The 21,510-nt window shown below is 31.0% G+C and overlaps 1 long non-coding RNA gene across 1 annotated transcript; it reads right to left on the minus strand.

Moving 5' to 3' along the window:
* Positions 1–16,473: 16,473 nt before the first annotated feature.
* LOC146922800 (uncharacterized) lies at positions 16,474–21,057 on the minus strand. The gene is made up of 5 exons (XR_015012585.1): positions 20,343–21,057; positions 20,102–20,186; positions 19,293–19,372; positions 18,856–18,925; positions 16,474–16,848 (listed from the first exon to the last, which is right to left on the minus strand). It is a non-coding gene; the product is annotated as an uncharacterized LOC146922800 (long non-coding RNA).
* Positions 21,058–21,510: the final 453 nt, after the last annotated feature.

Consider the following 21,510-nt stretch of genomic DNA (forward strand, 5'->3'; position numbering starts at 1 on the left):
TATTTTTCTTTTTTGGCTCTGATTGAACTTCCTCATTTATCAACAACTCATCCTCCAATAAATTCTCATCATCAGAATCATCAAACCTATTATCACTAAAGTAATAATCCTCTTCATATGATCCCCCATCATTGATTACATCGTCATCATATTCATTAGGTTGTGACTCAACATCATGGCCCACAGTTTGTGACTCAACAGTTTGGTGGACTATTTCAGGTTGAGATATAGAGTGCATTAAAAACAACAGTTTGGTCATGCTACCTGTTGTAAAGTAAAATCCAACAAGAAAAAATTAAACAATGTCCGACATGGGGACCATATACATCCGGGACCACAGACAAAATCACAAAAAAACAATTCATATTCTAAAACCTAGCCAATCTCATTGGATGTGGGACTACAAACACCCAGTAAACAAACAATAATCACTAAAGTAGTGGGACAAAATATATGTAAACACACGTATAAAGCATGGACACTTTTCATATGAACAGGAAGCAGAACAAAAAGCATGAACAGGTAAAGCATGAAGGAAGCTGTAACCTTGTAAAGCAAAAACAAAACATTTTTAACAAACCTTGATCCATTGTATTGCAGAAGCCTTGCGATTTTGTTTCCCTCATTCGTGTTTCAGATTGTTGATTTCGTTTCCCCCAATTTCATTACCCTAATTGAACCTGCGTTTTTCGTAAGTCGTTTTCCTTTCTAATTGACAGGCGTTGCGCTAATCGTTTTCCTTTATAACACGTGCAAATGCAAAACGGTGCGTTTTGAACCTACAAAGCAAGTTAACGGCAGTGTTAAACAGAGACTGACGGAAAGTATGAGTTTGAAACGATTCAAAAACTAAAAGGACCTGTTTGGGACTTTTAAAACTTAAAGGACGACTTTGGGAAAAACTAAAAACTTAAAGGACCTAATGATGCATTTGACCTAAAATATTATATGAAACATAAAAAAGAATTTGAACATATCATATATAGGTGTACATTTCTACAAAATATGATAGTAACATGTAATTAACTAAATAATAAACCTTACCAGATCATTTCCTTCAAAAAAATAAAAACCTTAACATATCAATGTTCTTCACTCCGACGATACTTCCTAGCTGAGGCGTTATGGAATAGGGAGGATCCGAGATTGGAAAGAATTTGATAGATTTAGTCCCTTGTATATTAGACCATATATAGTGTGGATTTTAGGTCATGACACAGTTCAAAACAATAATAAAAAAGGATTGAAGTGCATAAGAACGTCTAAACGATGATTAGAAAATTTCAAAGCATCATCACATTTTGCATTCACTCTTTTTGCAATGTGCCACGGACAATGAAAAATGTATGAATTTAGAAAGACAAATTTGATTGCATTCATCAAAGAAATTATCAAGTCTTATATGAAGAATACTAACTACAAATAAAAATTATTTAGGTGTATACAAAAATATTAGAAATTAAAAGAGAAAAAAATTAGGCACGTCATTTAACATTATTTTAATCATTTTCTCTTTTAATATTTTTTGTTTGTTTGAATGTGTCCATTTTTTTTAGAGTTGTGCCCAAATCAGTATTACTCCACATAAATATATCTGGCAGGCACAATAATTCGACTACATGTGATTCTCTAGTAAATAATCCCATAACCTAATGCACTGCCTAAATGAAGCTATCAACTCACTCAACATCCAAATATGTAAATGCTACAAAAAAAAATGTAAAATTCGTTGAGGTAACACTGTTAACGATAAGCAATGGCACCAACAATGGATTAGTCAAAGTGATAAGAGATTTGGACCTTTAAGCATATATTCAGGGGTTCGATTCTTGGTTATTAATTGTGTAACCGGTTGGAAGGGGGGAACCCACCTTGCGTGTCTTAGAGATTCCCCGACGGAGATTAATCATTGTTAATTAAGCGGCGGTGAAAACTTCATACCAATATGTAAATATCTTTATATTTACTATGTATCTTTTTTATTTAATTATTTTATATTTTGTCAAAATATAGAAGATACATAGTAAATATAAAGATATTTACACATTTTAATAAGGATCGACCTAGCATGTGATGGTCCTACCAAACATGTGAAGTTCTTGTCGTTTGCAACGATCGGCTAGCTTTGAGTAACAATGCATACCTGAATTTGGTTCCCTTGAACGCCTTGAATTGTGGATGTGAGCGAATTGTTATCGGAATTGGTTTGTCTAGTCTCATGTGCATACACCAAACATAGTATAGTGTCCCTTCAGGCGTGCCAAGTTTGTTGTTGAGGTATATCAACTAATAACTATTAACAATGGTTCCCTTTTTTTAAGTGAGTACGCTTAGAAAGAAATTTGTCCCTAAACTGTGAGTTTTTTAACTACTCGTCCAAAGAGTATTAAGTACGTCGTTTTGGGTTGTTTGAGCTACTAGTCTAAGATATGGAAAAATAAAGATAAAATGCAGAAATGTAAAAGGATAAAAGGACTTGTTGTAGTGGTTCTAATTAAGGCTCAAAATCCAAATGCGATCAACACAATTTTTTACTACTCTTGAATCACCGATGGGTTGGTAATATTTTTCAACATATATACATCTATAAAAAAAAATTATACGGGAGTAACTCTTCCTTCTCACCGCCAAAATCATTTTTTAGAAGTACGTACATCTGAAAAAAATCGTTTTTTTTTTTGGTGGTGGCCGGGGTTTGAACCCCGGACCTTGCATATATTATGCATTGTCCATACCAACTGAGCTAAGCTCACGAGGACAAGCTTCGAGAGGTTTGATTATAAATGTGGAGGGTGGGTAACTTGTTTTCTTATGATAAATGAAGAGATTGTCCAATATTCCAATCCCACTTAGATGCCGTGAAACGTATTATCGCATCAGACATATGATATTTACAATTAATAAAAGAAAGTCATTAATTTATTATTTTATATAATGACTTATATTTACCATCCATAAAAATAAAATGGTCAGGTGTAATATAAACGAACGCGTGAGACAATTTAAAAAAACATTCTATCCTATCACTTTTATTAAAAAAAAAAACACATTTTAGATTTTGAATAACATATGTCTTTGGTCTATAATATAGACCAAACACATCAATTATTCGATGAATATAAAAAAATGTTATTTTTTTCTGATTATATCCAGAGAGTATATTTTATTTTTACAAAATAGTTATGGGTATTTTCATATTTTCCTTAAAAAAAACGTCGTCGTATCACTTTTGTGCAATTAGGGTTCTTCTTTAAACTCTTTGGTGTTTTAAAAAAAGGAAACAATCGCAGTTCAAGACGCCAAACCAATTTTTACGATAATCAAAGAAGATAGCGTCTTGTGGTCATTGACGGCGGTGTCTACCAGCCATTAGTACAATTTGGAAACATATAGGCCGATTGAAAAGCTCTCACTCTCAGTGGAGGAAAAAAGGTATAAGGATTCAAAAATTTGTATTTTTTTAGTTCATGGATATATCATTAATGTTTTTTTTTTTAATCCTCTTCTGAAATGAAGCTAAAATTTTAAAAAAAGGATTAAGCCTAGCAGATAGTGTAGGAGTAGCACTCTTTTGTTTTATAATATCCGAAAAATCCGAAAAGTCAAATCATTCAAATTCTTTGAATATAGTTTTAATTTCAAACATTCAATTTTCATATAGAAACAAGCATCTCATGCTTACAATGTTCTATGTGGGGCACCAATTGCTAAATTAGGAAATAAAGTGACTAGCTAGTTTGACTATTCATATATGTTTATATAACAGTGCTTTGAGCAAGCTGCAACTCTTTTTGCGTTAGAGATTTGCTCTTAGGTCATTCCAACGCAATAATATTTCCAATGTTACTATGTTGACATAATTTTTGTTCAAGAATGTTTCTGCTCGTTGTGTGCACTTTGTGGTGCAAAGACTCGATCACTGAAGGATTTTAGTGCCACTCTGTGTGAAGAATTTTTACAGTATAGTATGTTTGGAAACAATGTCAGGACTGAGACTGGACGTAGTGCAAAGTTGAATGAGTGCATTAGGATAGAACCCACCTTTCAACATCTTTTCCTTGTTTATTTATTCTATTTCTATACATAGTTTTGATTCTGCAAAGAAGCACATATTCATGCTATCAAAATAAGTGTTGCATTCATACTGGGAAACATATAATGCTTTTGGCTTAAGAAGTCTGTCAAGCAATGAAATATTTTTGGAAATATGGTCATTGTCAAGCAAAAGTATTCACATGTATATTCCTTTGTATTAAATGAAAAGCCAACAGTTTTAAACAACGGTTGGCGGTCGCAGACTCAGCCACGTTACGACTCAGTCGTGTTACGGTTGTCACAATTTTGACTGTTACAATTTACAAATGCTAGGATGCAGTCGTCGTAATGTGAATTAATCACAACATTGTCCAAATATTATTCAAATTATTTATTCTATCATATATCGTATAATAACATAAATTAAACTTTTATTTCATATATTAAGAGATGGTTAAAATAAATATAATAATAATTACAACTTTACAATAGTGCACACCACAAAAATAGTAGATGATTGAGTTAAAATTGCTGATTTTTTAATATGACACATAGCTGTTGACTGAGTTAAAATTGCTGATTTTTTAATATGAGGTCAAATCGTAACTTATTAAAAATTAAGGATCAAAAGTGCAATTAAACATATATTAAATTTATCGTTTTATCGTTTTTTTATCTTCAGGTTGGCATGAATAGAGGTGATATATGACGTTGGTTCAATTTTGAATTGTGTATGCTTGATTTCAAGTGTTATAGTCATGATCATTGAATAAGTGTAATATCAAATTTATTAGTCATGAGCTTTTGAAGAATTGGTCTCTCTCATTTTTCCAAATAAGAATGGAGTATCTCTCTAACATCTAAAAAGATGTGATGTCAATGATGATTCTATGAGTAGTATTTTCTCCATTCTTATTTAAATACCATCTTTTAAAATCATTTGGTGATTCATGTTACTGCTTCAAACCAGTCTATTGAATAGCCAAGTTATTAATTTAATCTACAATTTAAGTTGAAGTAATATAGGCAATAACATCATAATAAGTCTAATTATAATGGTAAATGATCAAGTCGAACTACCTTTCACGTCATAAGCAATGATATCATAATCACAATAACTATATAAAAGAAAATGCTCCCAAATCCAATCTCTTACTATAATAGTATGATACCTAAAACTTATTATGATAGTGTTATAAGACCGTGTAAAACTTTTTTTAATTAAATTATTTTGAAATTTTTGAAGTTTAATTTTTAACAAAGTACTTGAGTGATTATTATTATTATAGAGACTTGGATCAATTTTTATTTTTTATTTTTTTACATTTTTGTTAAAGGTAAATCGGGGTTAACTTTTTCAATTACTGCATCAATCAAACCTTTCTTTTTTTAACAAAGTTTACTTCCGTGTTGTTTAAGACTTCAAGTGATACCAACTTGAACGATAGTGGAGAGTATACAATTCACATTGAATGGTTGGGATGGTTAGCTTGGATTAATGAAAATATGACCCTCACACGCAAGCTTTTGTTTATATATAGAGCAGCTCAACGTAGTTTTTCTTCAACTTTTCCTCAGAAATCAAAAATTTAATTCAATTTATCTCTCTCTTCAATGGCTCAAGAGCTTGAGAACAAGTTGGAAGAAGAGCAAGTGAGGTCCATAGGAGAGTTACAGAAGGTGAGCATCTTCCTCACCTTGGTGACAGCCATTTTCCTAACAGGACTGATTATAATAACATCATCAGCAGCACCAGTGGTAGATGCAAGAGACAGTCTATTTCCCATGATGTTCTCTTTTGGGATCTTCCTCCACTTAGCTGTTATGTCCTTCATCTTACGCTTCACGCCGCCGTTTCGCTTTCGCATGACCATCATTTCATGTCTCATTGCATATGCACTTCTTTCTGGCTCCTTTCTTCTATTCCGTTCCCTTCATACACTACTTAGCATCATACTTGTTGATGGTGGTAGCTACTCCTATCTTTCGCTTCTTCTATTCACTATCATCCTTGTTGTATGCTTTTTTTACATTGCCGTTTACGTATTCTGCTTGGTTTTTTCTATATTACCTTTGAAGAATCGCCGGTGTTTACCCACCAACCAATGAAAATGAGCAATTTATATTGTAATTTCTTTGATAATTACAATATAAATTCAATTTGTATTGTAATTTTAAAGACCGATGATAATGGGAATGAAACATTTAAGTATTCGGCAGTAATATGGTTATATGTTATAACTAAAATAAAAACACGTAACGTCTATTTTCAAGTTTTTACGTTAGTGGTTCGAGAGTTGAGGGGTGCCTAGTGGTTTGTGTTGGGAGTTGGTGAACCGATCACTTTTGATTCGAGACCGGGAGCCAACTTTTTGACTCAGATCTTTTAAGGCTTATTTTGGTGTCTTCTCCGACAAACCGGAAGTTGATTGGTGGTCGAATCTGAACATTTGAAACAACAAATCAATATCTGGTGCTTAATTGTTAGGGGTTTCGGCATGTATGATGGTGTTGATGGTTTTTGCTGGATGGTCTTGGTGTTGCTTTTGGGTTTGGAGATTTGTTTTTATTGGGGTTGATGTTAGCCTTACATGGTATTGTGTCTGTATTGGTGTTTATGTTGTACGGGGTATGTTATTTTTCTTTAGGTGTTCCGCTTATATACGACACCTTTTGATGTACTTTCGGTGTTACCGATCTCTGTTCGTCTCTTGCGGAAATCTGGTTTATTAATAAATTTTGATGTTAAAATAAAAAAAGATGGTGCAAATGCCTAAACTAAATAAAATACAAAATGATCTCATTTACTATTTGATTGATATTTGTCATTTACTTCTCCAAAAAAAAAACTGCATTAGCATTAATAGAAAACTTGTTATCTCAAACCTAAGAAAACGTGTTATATCAAACTTAATGAATAAATTAGAGAGGAAAACAAAATAAAGTATGCGAGTCTAATTAATTCAAAAAATATGAACAAATGTGTTAAATTTGTACGTACACTATAAACTTGTACTAGTAGTATACACCGAATACTAGTCCACCGTAAGGGTGTACAAAAAGATATTCGGGTGTGTATTAATTGTAATAAAGGGAATCTGACCGATTATTTAAAAGTTGCGATAAAGTGATTTCAATACACCCAATACCAGTAGTATAAATCCATGAGCACTGCTATACGGCACGATGGAGTTAACGCATGATATCACACGACTTTTTTTTGAAGGAATGATATCACACGACTTATTCAATAACATGATACCATATTAAAATTGGTCGAAACTAATTTTTTTCTTCTTATATTTTGGAACAAAATAAATGACTTTTTTTTATTAGAACATAAATTGTATCCATATTCACAAAAATCAAAGGTTGTGAAAAGAAAATATGGGTGCACATAGTTTTAATTCTACAAAGAAGCACAGGTTCGTGCTATATTCATACTCTTGATCAAAATAAGTGCTGCATTCATCTTAGGAAACATATAATGCTTTTAGCTTAAGAAGTCGGTCAAGCAATGAAATATTTTTGGAAATATGGTCATTGTCAAGCAAAAGTATTCACGTTGTTTATGGCTACAAATATTTACCACATGTCAAGGATTACACACATGGAAAAATGAGAGAGACAATTCTTCAAAGCTAAATTTGAGATTACACTTATTCAATGATGATGACTATAACACTTGAAATCAAACATACACAACTCAAAATTGAACCAACCACCTATCACCTCTATTCATGCCAACCTGCAAAAAAACGATAAAACGAATAATTTAATTTAAAATATGTTTAATTGCACTTTTAACCCCTAATTTTTAATAAGTTATGATTTGACCTCATTAAAAAAAAAACCTGCAATTTTGACTCAGTCAGCGGCTACGTGTTATGTGAGAATTGCACCTGTGTATTTGTCAAATTTAAAATAAATCTAATTGCCACACGTGTAACCGTTGAAATTGCGACAACCGTAACGCCATTGAGTCCGCAACCGTTGTTTAAAACTGTGGCTATTTATTACAGTGGAATATAGTAGTCATGATGATTGAATAAGTGTAATCTCAAATTTAGCTTTGAAGAATTTGTCTCTCTCATTTTTCTATGTGTGTAATCCTTGACATGTTGTAAATATTTGTGGCCATAAACAAATTATTGAGTGTCCCTTTAGGTAAATATTTTTTCAGCTTCAAATCATAATCACAATAACTATAAAAGAAGATGCTCCCAATCTCTATTACTATAATAGCATGATACTAAAAACTTATTAGTATGATAGCATTATAAGACCGTATAAAACTTTTTTGACAAAGTATACTTCCGTGTTGATTAAGACTTCAAGTGATACCAGCTTGAACAATAATGGAGTATTAATTAGTATGGTTAGGGTAGTTGACTTGGATTAATGAAAATATGAGCCCACATAGAAATATTATACACGCAAGCTTTTGTTTATATATAGAGCAGCTCAACAGAGTTTTTCTTCAAATCTTCCTCAGAAATCAAAAATTAAAACTATTTTATATCTCTTCAATGGCTCATGAGCTTGGGAACAAGTTGGAAGAAGAGCAAGTGAGGTCCATGGGAGAGTTACAGAAGCTGAGCATCCTCCTCACCTTGGTGACAGCCATTCTCCTAACAGGTCTGATTATAATAACATCATCAGCAACACCAGCGGTAGATGCAAGAGACAGTCTAGATTCCATGATGACCTCTTTTGTGACCTTCCTCTTATCAACTTTCATTTCCTTCAACTTACGCTTCTCCGGCCTGTTTCGCATGACCATCACTTCATGTGTCATTGCACTTCTTTCTGGCTCATTTCTTCTACTTGGTTCCCTTCACACACTACTTAGCATCATACTTGGTGTTGGTGGTACCAACTCCTATCTTTCGCTTCTTCTATTCACTATCATCCTTGTTTTATGCTTTGTTAACATTGCTGGTTATCTATTTTTCTTACTTCTAGTTTCATGGACTAGAGAATCTGAGTAGTAAAGATTATATTTAATAGTAAATGTTATTACAATCCATTTGTATACCTTGAAACTATTATATAATATTATTTGAAAAACTCTCTCTTGTCATTTGGGATTCTAGCATATTTTCTCTCATTTGTTTGTATTACAATTTATATAATATTCCATGATGGCCTCCTTTTTCTACTTTTTTTTTGTCTTCATGTGTATGTAAAGGTTATGAAATTGAAAGAAAAACTAGGGAGGAGGGTATTTATATGGGTTGGTCCCACGTAGTGCATTTTCCATGCACGTGCACCACGTCCATATCTCTTAATTCCTTCATCAAATGGATGATGTCCTTCATTAAATTGCATTTTGTGACTTTTTATTTAAGGGGTCTAAATATGTTTTCTGTCATTTAAAAAAAAAAATTGGTGAAAGACAAAAAGATATTTATCGTACGTACACTATAAATTTGTACTAGCAGTATATGCCTTCACCATAAGGATGTACAAAAAGATATTCGGGTGTATATTGTAACAAATGAAATCTAACCGATTATTTAAAAGTTGTGATAGTGATTTCAATACATCAATACTAGTAGTATAAATCCACGAGCACTGCTATACGGGAAAGGGGGTTAACGCATGATATCATACGACTTCATTAAATTTGCTTGCTGTTTATTGATGTTTTTGTATAAAATATATATTTAAAAACCATGTTACCAAAGAAAGAACATGCATAATCCACCGTTCTACATGGCATAGGTGAGGTAAGACACATACAACAATTGATTCGGAGAAACACCACCCATTCACTTGTTCTTGTGATCTCTCATAAGACATGTCTAGCAAAGACAACATTTGTCATTTTGTGTCAAGTAAAAATTAAGATAAAGAACTAAATGACAAGTATAACATTGTTTCGTGCAAATTTCACGACAAATATTGTCGTGCATTTTAGCATTTCTGTAAATCCAGTGTAAGAATGTTTTGGAATACGAGTCGTATTGCATGGCACTTAAACGTGAACATTCCAATTCCAATATATGCTTATGTAATTGTATGCAGTCACAAATTAAAATTATGCTCCATTAATGTTAAAGGGTATTATAAAGGGTAATTTTGAAACATCATATTAAAATTGGTCAAAACTATTTTTTTCCCCTTATATTTTGACTTTTTTTTGCTTAGAAATAAATTGTATCCATATTCACAAAAATCAAAGGTTGTGAAAAGAAAATATGGGTGCACATCTGCTATATGTATATAAATTGAAGGCTTAATTGCATGTTGTTGAGTTAAGTCGGTCCAAAACATAAGGGACCAACTTGAAAACTAAAATAAACATAAGGGACCAACTTGAAAACTAAAATAAACATAAGGGACTAACTTGAAACTTTCAAAACGTAAGGGACCAACTTGAAAACTAAAATAAACGTATGGGACCAACTTGAAACTTTCAAAACATAAGGGACCAACTTGAAAACTAAAATAAACATAAGGGACCAAACATGCAATTAAGCCTAAATTGAATTGAACCTTATATCATTCTACTTCTCCAAGTCATATAGATTGGTGTTTGGAAAACTTTGTGGCTTCTCCAAATCATATTCCAATTTTCTTTTTAAGGAAAAACATTCCAATTTTATATTCTATTATTTATTAGTGCAATGAATATTACCAAATCTTTATTATGTACAAAGGAATTCATATTTTTGGGTAAATGGATAAATGGAATAGATATCAATCCACTATGAAGAAAAGAAAAAAATAGAAAGAGAATATCTTTTTGCAATAAAGGAGATAGGTAGAAGTCAAAATCAGGAACATGATTTGGCTTCCATCCATGAATACTATGTATGCATGAGTCACATGACTCCTCTTCTCAATCCCCACAAGACCCTAATTTACTAACACAACACCAAAATTGTTGAGAATGCACTTATCTGATTTTATATACTTTTTGTTATTTAATTTGCTTGTTTAGCTACGTTTAGGTGATTTTATTTACCTTAGTGTGGGGCTGTGTGGAAACAATATAGGAAAATGCTATTTATCAAAAAAATATAAGAAAATGCTACTTATATGTTAAAGATAATTACTCGCGATGGAGACTTGTAAGTTGTAACCGCATCAAACCCGATCCTTTTTATTGTTAGAAGAATTATTGTGCATTAGCTTGCAATTCTACTCTAAATCATACGGGTAGCAAAAATGGATGAACTTAGATGGTAATTCATTGATCAAAATGATACATTAATCAGTTATCAATCTACTAAAAACTCTTGAAAAAAAATTCAATCCAACTCATCATTAAACATAAAATCCATTTAATTCATGTATTATTGTATTTTTAATGACAAATTAATTGTAATATTTTTTGGTTGTTGTACTTAATATTAGAACAAGAATTATAAGTAGAGTAAATTACATCCTCTCCCTAAGAGATGCTACTTTTACACTCCCCTCCCCTCTTATTTTGAAACACACATTATCCTCCCTCAAAAGATGATTTTTGATACATTTTGATCCATTTTGTTATGTTTCCGTTAACTAGTTGTTATCCACCGTTAAATAAATTTAGTATTACTAAAATATCCTTTTATCTCGAACTCTTGGTCATCGTTTTTTTCTCTTTCCTTCATTATTACAAGACTAGTTTATGCCACTAACGTTCTTCCTTTCCCTTTCAATATTCCTCCTCCTCCTTCCCCAATGCTACCAAGCTCATTCTTCCTCGCTTTCTTCGTCACCATGATTTTCTCCTCAGTAAAGTTGAAGACAATCCAAAGCTACCATCTTTCTGATCCTAGATCTACAATCGGTGTGTTCTCGTTTTGCATGCACGTGCACCACGTCCATATCTCTTAATTCCTTCATCAAATGGATGATATCCTTCTTTAAATTGTATTTTGTGACTTTTTTTCTGACTAATGAGATACAAATCATGCTTATTAGGGGTCTAAATATGCTTTCTGTCATTTAAAAAAAATGGTGAAAGACAAAAAGATATTTATTGTACGTACACTATAAATTTGTACTAGTAGTATACACCCAATAATAGTCCGCCGTAAAGATGTACAAAAAGATATTCGGGTGTATATTGTAACAAATGAAAGACATGTCTAACAGAGGCAACATTTGTCATTTTATGTCAAATAAAAATTAAGATAAAAAACTAAATGACAAATACAACATTGTTTCGTGCAAATTTCACAACAAATATTGTCGTGCATTTTAGCATTTCTGTAAATCCACCGTAAGAATGTTTTGGAATACGAGTTGTATTGCATTGCACTTAAATGTTAACATTCCAATTCGAATACACGCTTAGGTAATTGTATATGTATGCAGTCACAAAATTTATGCTCCATAAATGTTGAAGGGTAATTTTGGAACATCATATTAAAATTGGTCAAAATTATTTTTTTTTCTTATATTTTGGAAAAAAAATGACTATTTTTTTGCTTAGAACATAAATTGTATCCATATTCACAAAAATCAAAGGTTGTGAGAAGAAAATAAGGGTGCACATCTCTTATCTGTATATAAATTGAATTGAACCTTATATCATTAACTTCTTCAAATCATATAGATTGATTGGTGTTAGGAAAATTTTGTGGCTTCTCCAAATCATATTCCAATTTTTTCAAGGAAAAACATTCCAATTTTATATTCTATTATTTATTACTGCAATGAATATTACCAAATCTTTATTAGGTACAAAGGAATTCATATTTTTGGGTAAATGGAATAGATATCAATCCACTATGAAGAAAATAAAAATAAAAAAATAGAAAGAGAATCTCTCTTGGCAATAAAGGAGATAGGTAGAAGTCAAAATCAGGAACTTGATTTGGCTTCCACTTGGCATTTCTCAATTCCGAAAAAAATGATACGTTTATGTGTGTGTGTGTATATATACTAGTATTTGCCCCGTGCAACGCACGGGCAAAAAGCGATTAATGTAGTAAATTAAATTTGGGTTCTTAAGAAAATAACAAAGTAAATAAGCTAAATTGTCGTTCATATAAATTAAATTATATAGTTACTTTACAACAACTAATAAATAAAACAACTGTCGTATCCATCTTAACTTTTAGCCTATGTCCTACAATGTTGTATTTTAATCATGAAATGACCACAATGAATCTCAAAACAATTAAATAACTTATTAGCAAAGATAACAATCAAAATATGCCCTTGTGGACAACGAACATGGTAAGATGATAGAGAGAATGATTGAAATAAAAAAACATAATAACTAATTAAAGACATAAACTAAATACATATACCCCCATGGTAAGATGAGAGAGAAAATGATTAAAATAAAAAACATAAACTAAATACCTATGTCCCCATGTTTGAAGAATATGAAAATTTAGACTTAAATCAAATGCTTATATCCCTCCATGTTTAGGGAATATAAATTTTTAAACTATTATCAAATACTTATAGCCCCCATGTATAAGAAATATTGATTTGTTTGAGGTTAGCATTGAAATATATATATATGATTTATGTCATATATTGAGAGAGAGAGAGAGAGAGAGAGAGAGAGAGAGAGAGAGAGAGAGAGAGAGAGAGAGAGAGAGAGAGAAGAGAGAAGAGAGTGAGAGATTGAAAGTGTGGATATTTGAATTTGAGTTTTAATTGTGGGTGAAGTTTGTCATGTAATTTAATTGAATTATGAACAAAAGACATGTTTACAACTACTATCTTGTTGGATTAATGGACTAACAAAATAGGGAGTGCTTGTATCTTATTGATAGAGTGGAAAACTGAAAATACACTATTCAGAGGAAAATTTTGTAAGTCTCCCGTGTAGTATTTTGCATATTTTCTTCAATATTTAGTCAACTCAATCATATAACTGAAGAAGAGACTTATATATTTACAGGAATATGAAACATAGTCAATTATACAGTTCTAAGGAAGATAATTCCTTAAGCCTCCCGTATTCTTTGGAGACATATTTTTGAAACTATCCAAACAAATGGGTAAACAAAAAATTGAGTCTTAAGATTTTGTCTACGTTTATAAAGATAAATTATAATAAAATAATTTTGTCAAAGTTTACAAAGATAAATTAAAACAAATGAAGCAAATGTTTACTCAAATTGAGGCCACTCTAATTTTGTTTTCATAATAATTGTTTCTCTATTGTTACCAACTGATTAAAAGATATTATTAAAAAATATTAAGTAAAGTGTGCATAAAAAGTAATAGTGATACTAATTTTTCTAAGAAGAAACTGTATATTATTTTACAGAGAATGATCAATATAAAAAATAAAATCACAATTCAAAAACAAACTTAGCACCTTTCAAAAAAGGCTCATCATCTTTCCAAAAAAAAAAAGACTTTTTAAAAAATAAGTAAGCATGTGTTTATTTCCCACAAATCATAATCCATTATGTCACTTTTATTTCTAAACGTGAAAAAAATTGTCATGAACATGTTCCAACATTTAATATGACGTATAAGTTAAAATAGTGTTCACATATAAGTCAATGTTACAGAGTCACTCCTAATAAATTAAGTAAGGAATAATGATATAAATCTTGAAATAAAAATCATTTCCAAAAATCAACTCCGTATGCTATCTGATGTGCCATATGCTCTTAGTAACGGCCTTTTATGTAATCACTAACATCTCCATTTTCAAGATGAAGTATCTTTTATGTGATCACTACCATCTCCATTCTATGGTTGTAGTAGGATTATCTTTCATTTGTAAGAAAAACGGTGTTAGCTTCCTTTGCTTCATATTACCAAATCTTTATTAGGTACAAAGGAATTCATATTTTTGGGTAAATGGAATAGATATCAATCCACTATGAAGAAAATAAAAATAAAAAAATAGAAAGAGAATCTCTCTTGGCAATAAAGGAGATAGGTAGAAGTCAAAATCAGGAACTTGATTTGGCTTCCACTTGGCATTTCTCAATTCCGAAAAAAATGATACGTTTATGTGTGTGTGTGTATATATACTAGTATTTGCCCCGTGCAACGCACGGGCAAAAAGCGATTAATGTAGTAAATTAAATTTGGGTTCTTAAGAAAATAACAAAGTAAATAAGCTAAATTGTCGTTCATATAAATTAAATTATATAGTTACTTTACAACAACTAATAAATAAAACAACTGTCGTATCCATCTTAACTTTTAGCCTATGTCCTACAATGTTGTATTTTAATCATGAAATGACCACAATGAATCTCAAAACAATTAAATAACTTATTAGCAAAGATAACAATCAAAATATGCCCTTGTGGACAACGAACATGGTAAGATGATAGAGAGAATGATTGAAATAAAAAAACATAATAACTAATTAAAGACATAAACTAAATACATATACCCCCATGGTAAGATGAGAGAGAAAATGATTAAAATAAAAAACATAAACTAAATACCTATGTCCCCATGTTTGAAGAATATGAAAATTTAGACTTAAATCAAATGCTTATATCCCTCCATGTTTAGGGAATATAAATTTTTAAACTATTATCAAATACTTATAGCCCCCATGTATAAGAAATATTGATTTGTTTGAGGTTAGCATTGAAATATATATATATGATTTATGTCATATATTGAGAGAGAGAGAGAGAGAGAGAGAGAGAGAGAGAGAGAGAGAGAGAGAGAGAGAGAGAGAGAGAGAGAGAGAGAGAGAGAGAGAGAAGAGAGAAGAGAGTGAGAGATTGAAAGTGTGGATATTTGAATTTGAGTTTTAATTGTGGGTGAAGTTTGTCATGTAATTTAATTGAATTATGAACAAAAGACATGTTTACAACTACTATCTTGTTGGATTAATGGACTAACAAAATAGGGAGTGCTTGTATCTTATTGATAGAGTGGAAAACTGAAAATACACTATTCAGAGGAAAATTTTGTAAGTCTCCCGTGTAGTATTTTGCATATTTTCTTCAATATTTAGTCAACTCAATCATATAACTGAAGAAGAGACTTATATATTTACAGGAATATGAAACATAGTCAATTATACAGTTCTAAGGAAGATAATTCCTTAAGCCTCCCGTATTCTTTGGAGACATATTTTTGAAACTATCCAAACAAATGGGTAAACAAAAAATTGAGTCTTAAGATTTTGTCTACGTTTATAAAGATAAATTATAATAAAATAATTTTGTCAAAGTTTACAAAGATAAATTAAAACAAATGAAGCAAATGTTTACTCAAATTGAGGCCACTCTAATTTTGTTTTCATAATAATTGTTTCTCTATTGTTACCAACTGATTAAAAGATATTATTAAAAAATATTAAGTAAAGTGTGCATAAAAAGTAATAGTGATACTAATTTTTCTAAGAAGAAACTGTATATTATTTTACAGAGAATGATCAATATAAAAAATAAAATCACAATTCAAAAACAAACTTAGCACCTTTCAAAAAAGGCTCATCATCTTTCCAAAAAAAAAAAGACTTTTTAAAAAATAAGTAAGCATGTGTTTATTTCCCACAAATCATAATCCATTATGTCACTTTTATTTCTAAACGTGAAAAAAATTGTCATGAACATGTTCCAACATTTAATATGACGTATAAGTTAAAATAGTGTTCACATATAAGTCAATGTTACAGAGTCACTCCTAATAAATTAAGTAAGGAATAATGATATAAATCTTGAAATAAAAATCATTTCCAAAAATCAACTCCGTATGCTATCTGATGTGCCATATGCTCTTAGTAACGGCCTTTTATGTAATCACTAACATCTCCATTTTCAAGATGAAGTATCTTTTATGTGATCACTACCATCTCCATTCTATGGTTGTAGTAGGATTATCTTTCATTTGTAAGAAAAACGGTGTTAGCTTCCTTTGCTGCACCAGAAAAGACATAACTCAGTATATTGCAAAGACATTATCTACTAATTCATACTTGATACAACCATCATCCTTTTTCATTTCTCACCAATTACATTCTATAATTTTGGTTTCAATATACCATACAATATTCTATTATTCACCTTACTACATTCTCTGGCTACACCACATTGCAAACAAAAAGTTCAACTGATAAAGGTGTATTCTATGATTTGATAAGGATGCTTGTCAAATATGATGTAGCTGTCATCCATGTACAATTTTGAATTTAGAACCAAAGAGAGATAATAAAAAAGAATACTCATACTCATTTAACAAAAGATACTTCATTTTTAGGTTATGTGTGCTTATGTCATCAATGTAGAGTCATGACATTATAGAGACAGAGGAAAGATAAAAAAGGAAGAAAAAATTGGAGTTGATCATTAATTTAAACATTGTGTAGGCTTAATAACATTAGAAAAACCAGTTCGTGAAGGAGATGTAATACCTTAAAATAGAGTAGCCATGCATTTTGTTACCAAAGAAATTCGATACCCATAACCATTCAACAATAAGAATAGTGATACTAATTACCCTAAGGAGGAACCTTACATTAGTAGGCTGATAATGATCAATATAAAAAGTGTAAATTTTGACTATTAAGTAGTAGTTACTTCAAGAAAACTAACATCAATAATAAAAACCATTAAACCAAAGTTTTCTTATTGGTTGGTTTCATCCCAATCATACTACAAATCTCCCATGTTGTGCTATGAAACTTGGCTCCCGAAGAAAAAGGAGAATCGCTAATAACTAAAAACAGCTGATCGCCACATTAAGCAGATAAAGAGTGAATCTAGCTTTCTGAAAAGAAATGTGGTCTAGCTTTTTGAAAATAAAGAGTAAACAGCTGATCTTCAAAAAAGATAATATGTCTCACTTTTTTTTTCAATCCATGTCGTAAAATATTTCTTACCTAAAATATTTCAAGCAAGTGATCAGAAAATAGAACAATAAGAGTACATATTCAGCAAACGGTTAATCTAAAAAATAACGAAATGACATATTTAACAAAAGACTAATGTAAAAAGCGGGGCATATATGCAGATATGGCGTACTTGCATTTCTGCCCCGTGTTTTAGGAGGAGGGACTCAAACTAATAATGAATGAGTAAAAAATAGTATTTATAAGGATCTTACATCTGAAGTTAAGTTTACAAATGTAAATATTTATCTAAGGATCATGATTGCATCACTGATTTGCCACATGATATGCAGCTTGTTAATTTTGTAAAAGAATAATATTTCTTATATTTAATCAAGGCAAAAAAATAGGAGAAACACTCTATACATATATTCACTTCAAATAGGAAAATATCATTCATAAAATGACTACTATTTGTGGTGAAGTCATATTTAATTGTTAATACATATTGATAACAATTGGTCTCTCAAATTAATATACTAAAAACAATTAAGCTCAAAGTAAATACATATTGAGAAGCATGCATTTGTTTCATGACTTTGAACATGTTTGTGCACTAAAAAATTCACTGAAAAGGGTCAAAAGATAAAAATTGAAGCATGGATTATGAAATAAGTTAAAGGAAACTTTAGTCATGACAGCCAACTTTAGATAACAATTGATTAATAAGCTAAAGAAAACTGATAAGTGTCTCATCTACAATCTAATTTACATTAATTTCTAGAAAATTGTTAACTCCTAATTTATGAATTGTTGTCTTCTGTGAGAAATAAAGCTATTAAGCTACTGATAACTATAGTAGCAACATCACAATATTATTTAAATCCATATATTTGATTGAAGTATTGTTTCACAATTGAGAAAACCAATCAAACTAACAAATCAATCACAAATATTGTGTTCAGGACAACTGCTCAGAATTGCAGTTCTGGATTTGGTGAACAAAAAGGATCAAAATAACCAAGAAACCAACAAAGAACAAAAAAAAAATTATCTGATTTGATACCACACAGTGATCAGCGCAGAATCAAATTTACCTACGAAACTGTTCGGACTGAGTCCCATTTTCGCTCGCCAACCTTCAATATCCAAAAGATAGAGCTCCACCTTGAATTGAAAGTGATATAAATTTGTTAGAGGCTATGCCACTATTCTGGGTTTTAATAGAGAAAAAAGGCCATGAAATCCAATGTAGATTTTAATTATATTCCTCTCAAGATAAAATTCCTTTCATATAAGCAAATGAAATCTTGGTTCCTCAACAAACAAAACACAAACAAAATATGTAGGACCATGTAAAACTAACAATATCATCCATTTTCTTATTGATAACAAAATATGTAGGACCATGTAATTTATGATTGCACGTGAAGGAAAAAAACAATTTGAGTAGAGCAAGAAGCGCAACAAACAGATTGAAGGAACAAACAGAATGGATCTACAAATCAGAAAATGAAAATGGATGAATCCTTACCTCCGCCGCCAAAGTGTGTGCTGCTTCCATCGTTCTTTCAGTCGTCGGTTTTGTCAAAAGAGAGGATGGAATGAATAAATCTGAAAATTTATGTGGAGATGAAGATAAAGAACATAGAGTTAGATTAATTATATGTGTTTATCAATATGTTCAGACTACAGAGTAATCCAAATGACTAAAAGTGAAAACTATATTACAAAAATTTCTTTAATCATCTCATAATCCTTCATAATTATAATTATAATAAAGGAAAAACCAAAAGGTAACGTCGCATAAAATTCAGGTCACAGCAAACTCTATTGTGTGTGACAATTTAGACAGTGATTGTTTGATTTATAGCTATACCAACATGAATATTTGAATAGAGAAGGGGCATACCAAGTTAACTAACTGAAAAAATATATGCTCGCAAAATGAGCACAATTCAATGAGTATACCTTTGGAACCAGCCATCAAAGTTTCGATTCATATTGAGCATATCTATGTTTGGTTTCATATTCACACACTTTTTAGATTGAAGGAACTCATCAAACTATAAACATAAAAACCAGAAAATCAGAACACAAAAATTAACAAAACAACAAAACACCCATAATTGTTTCTTCAAAAGATTCAAAACTTCAACAAAATCAAATAAAGACTTAAAAAGGATGTTGGTTTCTGACATACTCTTAAGCTGAGAAGCATGTTTTATGTGCTTCTCCCTACACATGCAACTAAAAAAAGGCAGAAATAAACTCAGTAGTCACCTTGAACTTATTTTTATTCTGCAATTCAAAGCACAAAAAAAAATGAAGAAAACATATTACCTGTAAATGTATGATTAACAAAAAGTAATCATAGCCATTGTTTTGTACCAAAACATTCATAGCCCAGAACTGCATCGTATTATCCCTGAAAAAGAATCCAGAAATTCAATAATTAACTATAAACTATCATTCAAAAACTACACAATTCATCTATTCATAACTACTGGTTTCAGAAATTATTTATCAGAAGAAGAAAAAAACAGAAATTATGAGAGGATAAAAAGTTGTCTAAATTTATCACCTGATTTAGACGCGATTCAAACTTCGAAAGCAAGTTGTGTCGCTCAGTCTCCATGTCGTCGTCGATATCATCAGAGAGTGGTTATACATAGAGATGGGTGATTATGAAACTGAAATGGGTTTTTTCTTCTTCTTCAGATTTAGGGTTAATTCATGTTGTTGATTGAAAAGGATGTGAGGATGAGAAGAATGGAGAGAGAGTGAGAGATTGGATTGGTGTTTTAGACGCAGAGAGAGAAGAAGAAAGAAGTGGTGAGAGATTTGAATTCTGGTGTTTGAATTTGAATTTGAATTGGTGCAGAGGTGGAGTTAAAGAATTTGTCTCATAGCTGAATTTTTTTTCCACAAAGAGGCTGAAGAGTGAAACTTTTGGCCGTGATTACAGGGAAAGCGTTCCCTTTCTGCTTCATGCATTTATGTTTTTTCCAGAAAAGCTGTAATAGTGCATAATTAGAGTATTGGGCTTGTCATAAGTGGGCCTCCATTTCAAAATGGGTTTTGTTTGTTTCTCAAAATTAGGCAAGAAACACCCCTTTCTTGGAGGGAAATTTAGAAATTCAAATTTTGATGGTTAAAATTGAATATTGAAGATTTTAAAATTGTGAAAAAAATGTGGATTACATGTTTTTCTGCTCCAACTTACTAAATTTGATGATAAAATGAGCTTTTAAGAAGTGATGATTTGGCATTGATAGCTTAAGAATTTGACACATTGGATTGGAGGTCTAAAAATTGTTTCCCATTTGTATATTATTAAGATTAAGATTAAGATATGTAGTAAATATGATTTTTTTTTTGAAGGATGTAGTAAATACGATTACAATTTCATTTTGTAGGGAAAATACGATTATGATATGTTACGTATCATCATCTCATTTTTACCAAGAATAGGCGATAGCTAATTAGTGCATATGCCCTATCTACTTTCATCTTCTTATTAGTGACAGTTGCTACTTTTAGCTTAGCAACAACAAAGTTAATTACCCATAGTTAAATTTCAACCTAACTATCTAGTCTTACATTAATATAGAGAATTAACTTTGTTCAACAAAGAAAAGTTGCACAAGTTTTATCAACTGTGTTCAGTGTTTTCGACGCTATATAAACACCACCTATGTAATTTCTTTCCAAGCAAATTCATTTTTCAATGAGAATATTTTTACCTTTCT

The sequence above is a fragment of the Medicago sativa genome, chromosome 5 (assembly GCF_051527215.1).
Source record: "Medicago sativa cultivar Bolivia chromosome 5, Bolivia_mono, whole genome shotgun sequence".
Classification (NCBI taxonomy): domain Eukaryota; kingdom Viridiplantae; phylum Streptophyta; class Magnoliopsida; order Fabales; family Fabaceae; genus Medicago; species Medicago sativa.